The sequence below is a fragment of the Arachis duranensis genome, chromosome 2 (genome assembly GCF_000817695.3).
Source record: "Arachis duranensis cultivar V14167 chromosome 2, aradu.V14167.gnm2.J7QH, whole genome shotgun sequence".
NCBI classification, from domain to species: Eukaryota; Viridiplantae; Streptophyta; class Magnoliopsida; order Fabales; family Fabaceae; genus Arachis; species Arachis duranensis.
The window spans coordinates 43,091,263-43,102,347 of NC_029773.3; the positions used below are offsets into that span (position 1 = coordinate 43,091,263).

Here is an 11,085-nt window from a genome sequence, read left to right on the forward strand (position 1 = left end):
TTTCTTCCACCATTATTAAAGCCTTGTTGAGGCTTTTGTTGATCCTTCCATGAGAAATTTGGATGATTTCTCCATAATGAATTATAGGTGTTTCTATAAGGTTCACCCATATAATTTACCTCTGCTATTGCAAGGTTCTCAGGATCATAAGCTTCTTCTTAGATGCCTCTTTAGTACTGTTGGATGCATTTTGCCATCCATTCAGACTTTGAGAAATCATGTTGACTTGCTGAGTCAACATTTTGTTCTGAGCCAATATGGCATTCAGAGCATCAATTTCAAGAACTCCCTTCCTTTGAGGCGTCCCATTATTCACGAAATTCCTCTCAGAAGTGTACATGAACTGGTTATTTGCAACCATGTCAATAAGTTCTTGAGCTTCTGCAGGCGTTTTTTTTAAGGTGAATGGATCCACCGGCAGAATAGTCCAGTGACATCTTAGAGTACTCAGATAGACCATAATAGAATATATCTATCATGGTCCATTCTGAAAACATGTCAAAAGGACATCTTTTGGTCATCTGCTTGTATCTTTCCCAAGCTTCATAGAGGGATTCACCATCTTTTTGTTTGAAGGTCTGAACATCCACTCTAAGCTTGCTCAGCTTTTGAGGAGGAAAGAATTTAGCCAAGAAGGTCGTGACCAGCTTATCCCAGGAGTCCAGGCTATCTTTAGGTTGAGAGTCCAACCATGCTCTAGCTCTGTCTTTTACAGCAAAAGGGAAAAACATGAGCCTGTAGACTTCAGGATCTACTCTATTAGTCTTAACAGTCTCACAGATCTGCAAGAACTTAGTTAAGAACTAGTAGGGATCTTCTGATGGAAGTCCATGAAACTTGCAGTTCTATTGCATTAGAGCAACTAATTGAGGTTTCAGTTCAAAATTGTTTGCTCCAATGGCAGGAATTGAGATGCTTATTCCATCAAACTTGGATGTAGGTGCAGTATAATCACCAAGCATCCTTCTTGCATTATTGTTGTTGGGTTCGGCTGCCATCTCCTTTTCTTGTTCAAAAATTTCAGCAAGGTTGTCTCTGGATTGTTGTAATTTAACTTCTCTTAGTTTCCTCTTCAAAGTCCTTTCAGGTTCTGGATCAGCTTCAACAAGAATGCCTTTTTCCTTGTTCCTACTCATATGAAAGAGAACAGAATAGAAAAAGAAGAGGAATCCTCTATGTCACAGTAAAGAGGTTCCTTATTGTTAGTAGAAGAAGAAGGGAATAAAGAAAGGAGAATCCAAACACAAGGGTGAGAGATTTGAGATGAAGAGAAGTGTTAGTAAATGAATGAATAAATAGAATAAGATGAGAGATAGAAGTTTTCGAAAATAATTTTGAAAAGGAGTTAATGATTTTCGAAAATTAAGATAAGAAATAAAATTAAAATTACAATTTAAAACAATTAATTAATTAAAAAGAATTTTTGAAAAAGAGGGAGGTATTTTCGAAAATTAGAGAGAGAAAAGTTGTTAGGTGATTTTGAAAAAGATAAGAAACAAACAAAAACTCAAATAGTTAGTTGAAAAAGATTTGAAAATTAATTTTAAAAAGATAAGATAAGAGGTTAAAAGAGATATTTTAAAATCAAATTTTTGAAAAAGATAAAATTTTGAAAAAGATATGATATAAAAGATAAGATAAAAAGATATGATTAAAAAAATATGGTTAGAAAAGATTTAATTTTTTAACATTAAAATTAATTACTTGACTAACAAGAAACTAAAAGATAAGATTCTAGAATTTAAAGATTGAACCTTTCTTAACAAGAAAGTAACAAACTTCAAATTTTTGAATCAATCACATTAATTGTTAGCATAATTTTTGAAAATAAAGAAAAAATTAAGAAAAAGATTTTTGAAAAATATTTTAAAGAATTTTTGAGAATTAATAAGAAAAATGAAAAAGATTTGATTTTTGAAAAAGTTTTGAAAAGGATAAGATTTTTAAAATTGAAAATTTGACTTGACTTACAAGAAATAACTAATTTTAAAAATTTCTGACTAAGTCAACCCAAATTTTCGAAATTTTGAGAGAAAAAAGGAAAAGATATTTTTTTGATTTTTTAATTTTTAATTATGAGAGAGAAAAACATAAAAAAATGACTCACAACATGAAAATTATGAATCAAAACACATGATGCATGCAAGAACACTATGAATGTCAAGATGAACACGAAGAACACTTTGAAGATCATGATGAACATCAAGAACATATTCTTGAAAACTTTTTGATGCAAAGAAAACATGCAAGATACCAAACTTAGAAATTTGCAATGCACAAATGCATATGAAAAACAACAAAAAACACAAAACAAGAAATTATCAAGATCAAACAAGTAAACTTACCAAGAACAACTTGAAGATCATGAAGAACACTATGAATGCATGAATTTTTTCGAAAAATGCAAGAACAATATGAATATGCAATTGACACCAAACTTAAAACATGACATAAGACTCAAACAAGAAACACAAAAATATTTTTTATTTTTATAATTTTATTATTTTTTTATTTTATTTTATATTTTTCAAAAAACATATAGGAAAAAGGAAGTAATGAATTCAAAGTCCTCAATCAAAATCCCAGGAATCATACCAGGTTAGTCTAAAGCTTGATGGCCAGCCAAGCTTCAGCATACCATTTTGAAACTCTAGAATTCATTCTTAAAAAACTCTGAAGGATTTTTTGAAAATAGAGGGAGAAAATTTTTTAAAAGATTTTTGAAAAAAAAATAATATTTTTGAAAATAAATGAAAAGAAAATTACCTAATCTGAGCAACAAGATGAACCGTCAGTTGTCCAAACTCGAACAATCCCCGGCAACGGCGCCAAAAATTGGTGGACGAAATTGTGATTCATACTTAAATTGTTGTTCAAAATTGATTCCGAGGTAATGGCCCCAAAAACTTGGTGCTCAATATCATGGTCTAGTCGATCCCACAGAGATTGTTGGTATGAAGCAAGCTATGGTCATCTTGTAAATCTCAGTCAGGCGGATAATAAATGGTGATAGAGTTTTCGAATAATAATAGTAAATAAACAGAAAATAAAGATAGAAATACTTATGTAAATTATTGATGGGAAATTCAGATAGGCGTATGAAGATGTTGTACATCTTCTGAATCTCTGCTTTCCTACTGCCTTCATCCAATCCTTCTTACTGCTTTTCATGGCAAGCTGTATGTAGGGCATCACCGTTGTCAATGGCTACATCCCATCCTCTCAGTGAAAAAGGTCCAAATGCTCTGTCACGGCACGACTAATCATCTGTTGGTTCTCAATCATGTCGGAATAGAATCCCTTGATTCTTTTGCGTTTGTTATCACGCCCAACAATCGTGAGTTTGAAGCTCGTCACAGTCATTCAATCCCGGAATCCTACTCGGAATACCATAGACAAGGATTAGACTTTCCGAATTCTCATGAATGCCGCCATCAATTCTAGCTTATACCACGAAGACTCTGATCTCACGGAATGGAAGGCTTGGTTGTCAGGCGAGGGCAACCATGCATCGTGCATCAGGAATCCAAGAGATACACACTCTAGCTTTCGCTTGTAGAACGGAAGTGGTTGTCAGGCACGCGTTCATAGGGACGGATGATGATGAGTGTCACGGATCATCTCATCCATCAGGTTGAAGTACGAGTAGTAACTTAGAATAGAAATAAGATTGAAATTGAATAAAAGGTAGTAGTAATTGCATTAAAACTCAAGGTACAGCAGAGCTCCACACCCTTAATCTATGGTATGTAGAAACTCCACCGTTGGAAATACAAAAGTGATGAAGGTTCAGGCATGGCCGAATGGCCAGCCCCCAAAATGTGATCAATAGTCTCCTAAGATGAATAATGGAATAAAACCGAGACCAAAGATGTAACGTGGTCAAAAGACGTCTAATACAATAGTAAAATATCCTATTTATACTAGACTAGCTACTAGGGTTTACAGAAGTAAGTGATTGATGCAGAAATCCACTTCCGGGGCCCACTTGATGTGTGCTTGGGCTGAGCTTGAGCTTTACATGTGCAGAGGCTTCTTTTGGAGTTGAACGCCAAGTTGTAATGTGTTTTTGGCGTTCAACTCTGGTTCGTGACGTGTTTCTGGCGTTTGACTCCAGAATGCAACATGAAACTGGCGTTGAGCGCCAGTTTACATCATCTAATCTCGAATAAAGTATGAACTATTATATATTGATGAAAAGCTCTAGATGTCTAATTTCCAACGCCGTTGAGAGCGTGCCATTTGAAGTTTTGTAGCTCCAGAAAATCCATTTTGAGTGCAGGAAGGTCAGAATCCAACAACATTAGCAGTCCTTTGTCAGCCTTTTATCAGAGTTTTGCTCAGGTCCCTCAATTTCAGCTAGAAATTACCTGAAATCATAGAAAAACACACAAAATCATAGTAAAGTCCAGAAATGTGAATTTAGCATAAAACTAATGAAAACATCCCTAAAAGTAACTATATCCTATTAAAAACTACCTAAAAACAATGCCAAAAAGTGTATCAATTATCCGCTCATCAGTTAGATGGGGCAGATTTTTGGCTTTCCAAAGAAATGAAGACACCCCCCAACTCAGAGGATGAATTTGCTGAAGTTGAGGATGACGACGCATTTCCTCTTTTCAGAGAAAGAACAAGGTTCGGGGAACTTTGATTAGAGGTAGGGATGAAATTCAACACGAAGATGGATTTTTAAGGAGGCTGTGAGAGAGTATTGCATCCAAGAAGGTAGGAGAGTTAGATTCAAGAAAAATGATAAAATACGATGTAGGGCTTTATGTAAGGTTGAGGATTGTCCATGGGTTATCTATACCTCAAAGGATAGTGAGAGTGTTTGCTGGCAAGTTAAAACCTTCAATGATGATCATACTTGCCCAAGGGAGACAAAAAATAGATTAGCTAACAGAGGGTGGTTAGTTAGCAAGTTGGTGAAGAAGCTTAGGAAATTTCCAAATCTGAAGCACTCTGAAGCTTTAACATACTTTAAAAGTAAATGTGACTTGGAGTTGAACAAGTCTTCCCTGACAAGAGCACTCAGAGATGCAAGGCACATTGTGTATGATGATGCTGTTGCACAATATGGGATGGTGATAGATTATGGTGAGACTCTCCTGAAGTGTGACCCTGGTTCTACTATGTGCATCACAACAATTCCTCATCCCAACCACCAAGAAGAGCCCACTTTTGACAAGATGTATATTTGTCTCGATGGATGCAAGAAGGGATTTAAGGCGGGACGCAGACCTTTAATTGGACTTGATGGAGCATTCCTGAAAACCAGATTTGGTGGACAAATCTTGGCAGCCATTGGACATGACGCCAATAATCACATTTACGTAATTGCATATGCCATTATACCAGTGGAGAACACAGATAATTGGAGGTGGTTCCTTGAGCTGTTGCATGATGATCTAGGGAGCTGCACCCAAAATAGATGCTGTTTCATTTCGGACATGCAAAAGGTAACGACAAATTTGTTATTTACTAGTTATTGTAATTTAGAAATGGTTGAACTCTTTAGGATGATGTATTTTTTGTTGCCATGTCCTGCTTTCATGATTCTGTTTCAATATGCACTGGTTTGTTTCAGACATTGTTGTTGCCATGTTTTGCTTTCATGCTTCTGTTTCAATATGCCTGTATTAATAGAATGGAATATGAGTAGAACTTACTATCTCATGGGGACGAGTTTACTGTCTTTTACGTAAGTTTAGGGACTAATTTTATCTCATTTATGTATATGTAGGGACTAAGTTTATGTCACTTATGTGAGGGACCATGTTAGGTCCCGATATTGTAAGTTAATAATTTTTGTATTTTCCTGCAGGAACTAATCACAGCTGTCCAGGAGGTCTTCCCTAATGTCCACCACAGATTTTGTGTATGGCACTTGTGGAGAAACTTCAATAAGTAGTGGAAAGACAACGAATTCAGAGGATTACTGTGAGAGTGTGCAAGATCTACCACTCAAGAGGGATTCGTTGATGGTATGATGAAAATTCAGAGAGCTAAGAAAGAAGCCTGGGAGTACCTTGCCAAATGGTGAAGAGATGCATGGAGTCGGGCTTTCTTCCCTACCCAATCAAAATGTGACAACATCTGTAACAACGCTTGCAAAGTATTTAATGCAATAATCAAGGAAGCAAGGGCTAAACCAATTCACACTACTCGAGGAAGTTAGAATATATATCATGAGGATGACAGCTCGAAACAAAATGAAATTCAAGAATCGTGTTGGGTTACTACCCCCTGTTCAACGTAGCTGCTTGGAAAAGATCAGGAATGCTTCAAAGAATTGGGTGCCAATGTGGTCCGCAGATGCGGACTATGAACAATTCGAGGTACATGGGTGGCCAACAAACATGATAGTGAACTTGGAAAAGGGAATATGCACCTGTGGACTTTGGCAACTAAGTGGTATTACTTTAATTGTCATTACCGTTCCAATAGTTATTCTGATATTGTAATTGTTTTTCTTAATTTATTGTGGATTGCTGGTGCACGAAATTACAATCACACTTTTACAATCCGCACAACTAACTAGCAAGTGCACTGGGTCGTCCAAGTAATACCTTATGTGAGTAAGGGTCGAATCCCACGGAGATTGTTGGTTTGAAGCAAGCTATGGTTATCTTATTATTTTTAGTCAGGATACCAACAACAGTGTTTTTTTAAGTTCAATTGTAAAAAGTGAAAGGGCATAAAATAAATAATTGTTACTAAATAATGGAGAATATATTGGAGTTTTGGAGATGCTTTGTCTTCTGAATTTTTGTAACATAATGCTTCCTCACTTTCATAAACGTAAAGCTCCTTCCATGGCAAGCTGTATGTAGGGTGTCACCGTTGTCAATGGCTACTTCCCATCCTCTCAGTGAAAATAGTCCAAATGCTCTGTCACAGCACGGCTAATCATCTGTTGGTTCTCGATCATGTCGGAATAAGATCCATTGATCCTTTTGCGTCTGTCACTACGCCCAACACTCGCGAGTTTGAAGTTTGTCACAGTCATCCAATCCCAGAATCCTACTCGGAATACCACAGACAAGGTTTAGACTTTCCAGATCCTCATGAATGCCGCCAACAATTCTAGCTTATACCACGAAGATTCTGATTAAGGAATCTAAGAGATACTCATTCAATCTAATGTAGAACAGAGGTAGTTTCCAGGAACACGTTCATGGATTGAGGAAGGTGATGAGTGTCACGGATCATCACCTTCTTCATAGTGAAGCGCGAATGACCATCTTAGATAGGAACAAGCATGTTTGAATGGAAAACAGAAATAATTGCATTAATTCATCGAGACGTTGCAGAGCTCCTCACCCCCAACAGTGGAGTTTAGAGACTCATGCCGTCAAAGAGTATAAAATTCAGATCTAAAAAATGTCATGAGATACAAAATAAGTCTCTAAAAGTTGTTTAAATACTAAACTAGTAACCTAGGTTTACAGAAAATGAGTAAACTAAGATTGATAGTGCAGAAATCCACTTCTGGGGCCCACTTGGTGTGTGCTGGGACTGAGACTTAAGCTTCTCACGTGCCTGGGCTGTTTCTGGAGTTGAACGCCAGGTTGTAACCTGTTTCTGGCGTTGAACTCCAACTTGCAACCCGTTTCTGGCGCTGAACTCCAGACTGCAACATGGAACTGGTGTTGAACGCCAGTTTACGTCATTTATCTTCGTGCAAAGTATGGACTATTATATATTTCTGGAAAACGCTGAATGTCTACTTTCTAAGCCTATTAAGAGCGTGCCAATTGGATTCCTGTAGCTCCAAAAAATCCATTCCGAGTGCAGGGATGTCAGAATCCAACAGCATCAGCAGTCCTTTTTCAGCATGAATCAGATTTTTCCTCAGTTCCCTCAATTTCAGCCAGAAAATACCTGAAATCATAGAAAAACACACAAACTCATAGAAAAGTCTAGAAATATAATTTTTGCCTAAAAACTAATAAAAATCTACTAAAAACTAACTAAAACATACTAAAATCTACATGAAATTACCCCCAAAAAGCGTATAAAATATCCGCTCATCACAACACCAAACTTAAAATGTTGCTTGCCCCCAAGCAACTAGATAAATAAAATAGGATAAAAAGAAATTAAGAAGCAATGATATCTCAGAGTTTTAAGTGAAGCTCGGATTCCAATTAGATGAGCGGGACTAGTAGCTTTTTGCTTCTGAATAGTCTTGGCATCTCACTTTATCCTTTGAAATTCAGAATGATTGGCATCCATAGGAATTCAGAATTCAGATAGTATTATTGATTCTCCTACTTTAGTATGTTGATTCTTGAACACAGTTACTTTATGAGTCTTGGCCGTGGCCCTAAGCACTTTGTTTTCCAGTATTACCACCGGATACATAAATGCCACAGACACATAACTGGGTGAACCTTTTTCAGATTGTGACTTAGGTTTGCTAGAGTCCCCAATTAGAGGTGTCCAGAGTTCTTAAGCACACTCTTTTACTTTGGATCACGACTTTAACCACTCAGTCTCAAGCTTTTCACTTAGACCTGCATGCCACAAGCACATGGTTAGGGACAGCTTGATTTAGCCGCTTAGGCCTGAATTTATTTCCTTGGGCCCTCCTATCCATTGATGCTCAAAGCCTTGGATCCTTTTCACCCTTGCCTTTTGGTTTAAAGGGCTATTGGCTTTTTCTACCTTTTTTGCTTTTTTTTCCGTAAACTTTTTTTTCACTGCTTTTTCTTGCTTTAAGAATCAATTTCATGATTTTTCAGATCATTAATAACATTTCTCTTGTTCATCATTCTTTCAGGAGCCAACAATTTTAACATTCATAAAATTCAATATCAAAAATATGCACTGTTCAGGCATTCATTCAGAAGACAAAAAGTATTGCCACCACATCTAAGTAATTAGAATTTTTCTTATTAAGAACTCGAAAAAATATTGCCTCTTTATTCTAAAAATCTACTATTTTATTCATGTTTGATGATAATGAGAAAAATAAATTATAGCTTAATTGGAAATAAAATCAAAATAGATATACTAATTACTACTACTCATGTATAACTTCTAAGGTAAATTCCTATAAGAACAACTATCACAGAGTTAAGTTTAAGATTAGGACTCAACAACCTTTGGTTTGGGAGATGATGGGTGCTCCTTCAACTTGTGGGGTGTCTGGTCCTTCAAGAGACAGCTTCTGGCACTTCAGCTCCTATATCTCTGGATATTCGTCTTCTTTTAGATCGAATTTAACTTGCGGGATCACTGATCTTAGACCCATTATTTTGTGGTAATGGTCTGCATGTTCTTTGGTTAAGAACTTCTCTTAATTCCAAAGTGATTTTGGAATATTCTCTTTCTTGCATCTTGAAGTAGTTTGTTTTCCCTTAGGTGCCATGATCTTGATGAGTTTTAGCTCAGTGATCATGGAAAAACACACCAAACTTAGAGGTTTGCTTGTCCTCAAGCAAAAGAAAGGAAATGAGAGGAATAGAAGGAGAGGCAATTTCGAAAATTCAAAAGATGTGATGAGATTTTGAAAAAGATTTGAGAAGAAATTAAAAAGTTTTGAAAAGAATTCAAAAAGATAATTGAGTTTTGAAAAAGGTTTGAAAAGATATTGAAGAAAAATTAAGAAACATGTTTAGGATTAAAAATTTTTGGAATTGAAGTTGAAAGATGAGAGTTTGTAAAATGTTTATGCAAGAAATCATGAATTGAAACATGAAAAATAGAAAAAATTTGAAGTGAAAAACGAATTTACCTCCTCCCCACAATCCTGGCGTTAAACGCCCAACCACTGCATGTTTTGGGCGTTTAACGCCCAATTGTAGCTTCTCCTGGGCGTTCAATGCCCAGCTATTGCTTCTAGCTGGCATTTGAATGCCATAAACTCCTTTGTCACTGGGCATTTTTCTGAACGCCCAGAACGCTATAAATCTGGCGTTAAACACCCAGAAGGTGCTTTTTTCTGGCGTTCAATGCCCAGACGATGCTTCTTTCTGGCGTTTAACGCCCAATTGGCTATCTCTACTGGCGTTGAACGCCCAGTAGATGCTTCTTTTGGGCGTTCAACTACCAAATCAGCTCTTACTGGCTTTTTTGCACCAGTGAGCTTCTTTTTGCTGTTTTATCCTCTGAATCTTTCTGTAACTCTGTGAACTCAAGCAATTGCTATTTTACCTTGAAGATAATTGACATAAACCTGTAAAAATTAATTAATTAACAAATAAGCTTTGTAAATGGCTGAGTTGCCTCCCAGCAAGCGCTTCTTTATTGCCTTTAGTTGGGCTATTACTGAGCTTTAATCAAGTCTCAATTTTGAGCATTCTTGCTCAAAATTTCTTTCAAGATAATGTTTGACTCTCTGTCCATTAACAATGAACTTTTTGTTAGAATCATTATCCTGAAGCTCCACGTATCCATATGGTGACACACTTGTAATCACATATGGACCTTTCCACCGGGATTTCAATTTCCCGGAGAATAATCTGAGCCTAGAATTAAATAGCAGAACTTTCTGCCCTGGCTCAAAGACTCTGGATGACAGTTTCTTATCATGTCATCTTTTTGCTTTCTCTTTGTAAATTTTTGCATTTTCGAAAGCATTGAGTCTGAATTCTTCTAGCTCATTTAACTGGAGCAATCGTTTTTCTCCAGCTAACTTGGCATCAAGGTTTAGGAATCTGGTTACCCAATAGGCCTTCTGTTCCAGTTCCACTGGCAAGTGACAGGCTTTTCCATACACCAGCTGGTATGGAGAAGTTCCTATAGGTGTCTTGAATGCTGTTCTGTATGCCCACAGAGCATCATCCAAGCTTCTTGCCCAATCCCTTCTACGGTTAATCACAGTCCATTCCAGAATTCTTTTAAGTTCTCTATTAGAGACTTCAGCTTGCCCATTTTTCTGTGGATGATATGGCGTAGCTACCTTGTGGCTAACTCCATATCGAACCAAAGTAGATTAAAACTGTTTATTGTAAAAATGAGTGCCCCAATCACTGATTAGTACTCTAGGGATACCAAATCTGTTGAAGATATGTTTCTAGAGGAATTTCAGCACTTTCTTAGTATCATTAGTGGGTGTTGCAATAGCTTCCACCT

The 11,085-nt window shown here is 36.6% G+C and overlaps 1 non-coding gene across 1 annotated transcript; it reads left to right on the forward strand.

Moving 5' to 3' along the window:
• The first annotated feature begins 495 nt into the window (after positions 1 to 495).
• LOC127745147 (small nucleolar RNA R71) lies at positions 496 to 599 on the forward strand. The gene has a single exon (XR_008006343.1). It is a non-coding gene; the product is annotated as a small nucleolar RNA R71 (small nucleolar RNA).
• Positions 600 to 11,085: the final 10,486 nt, after the last annotated feature.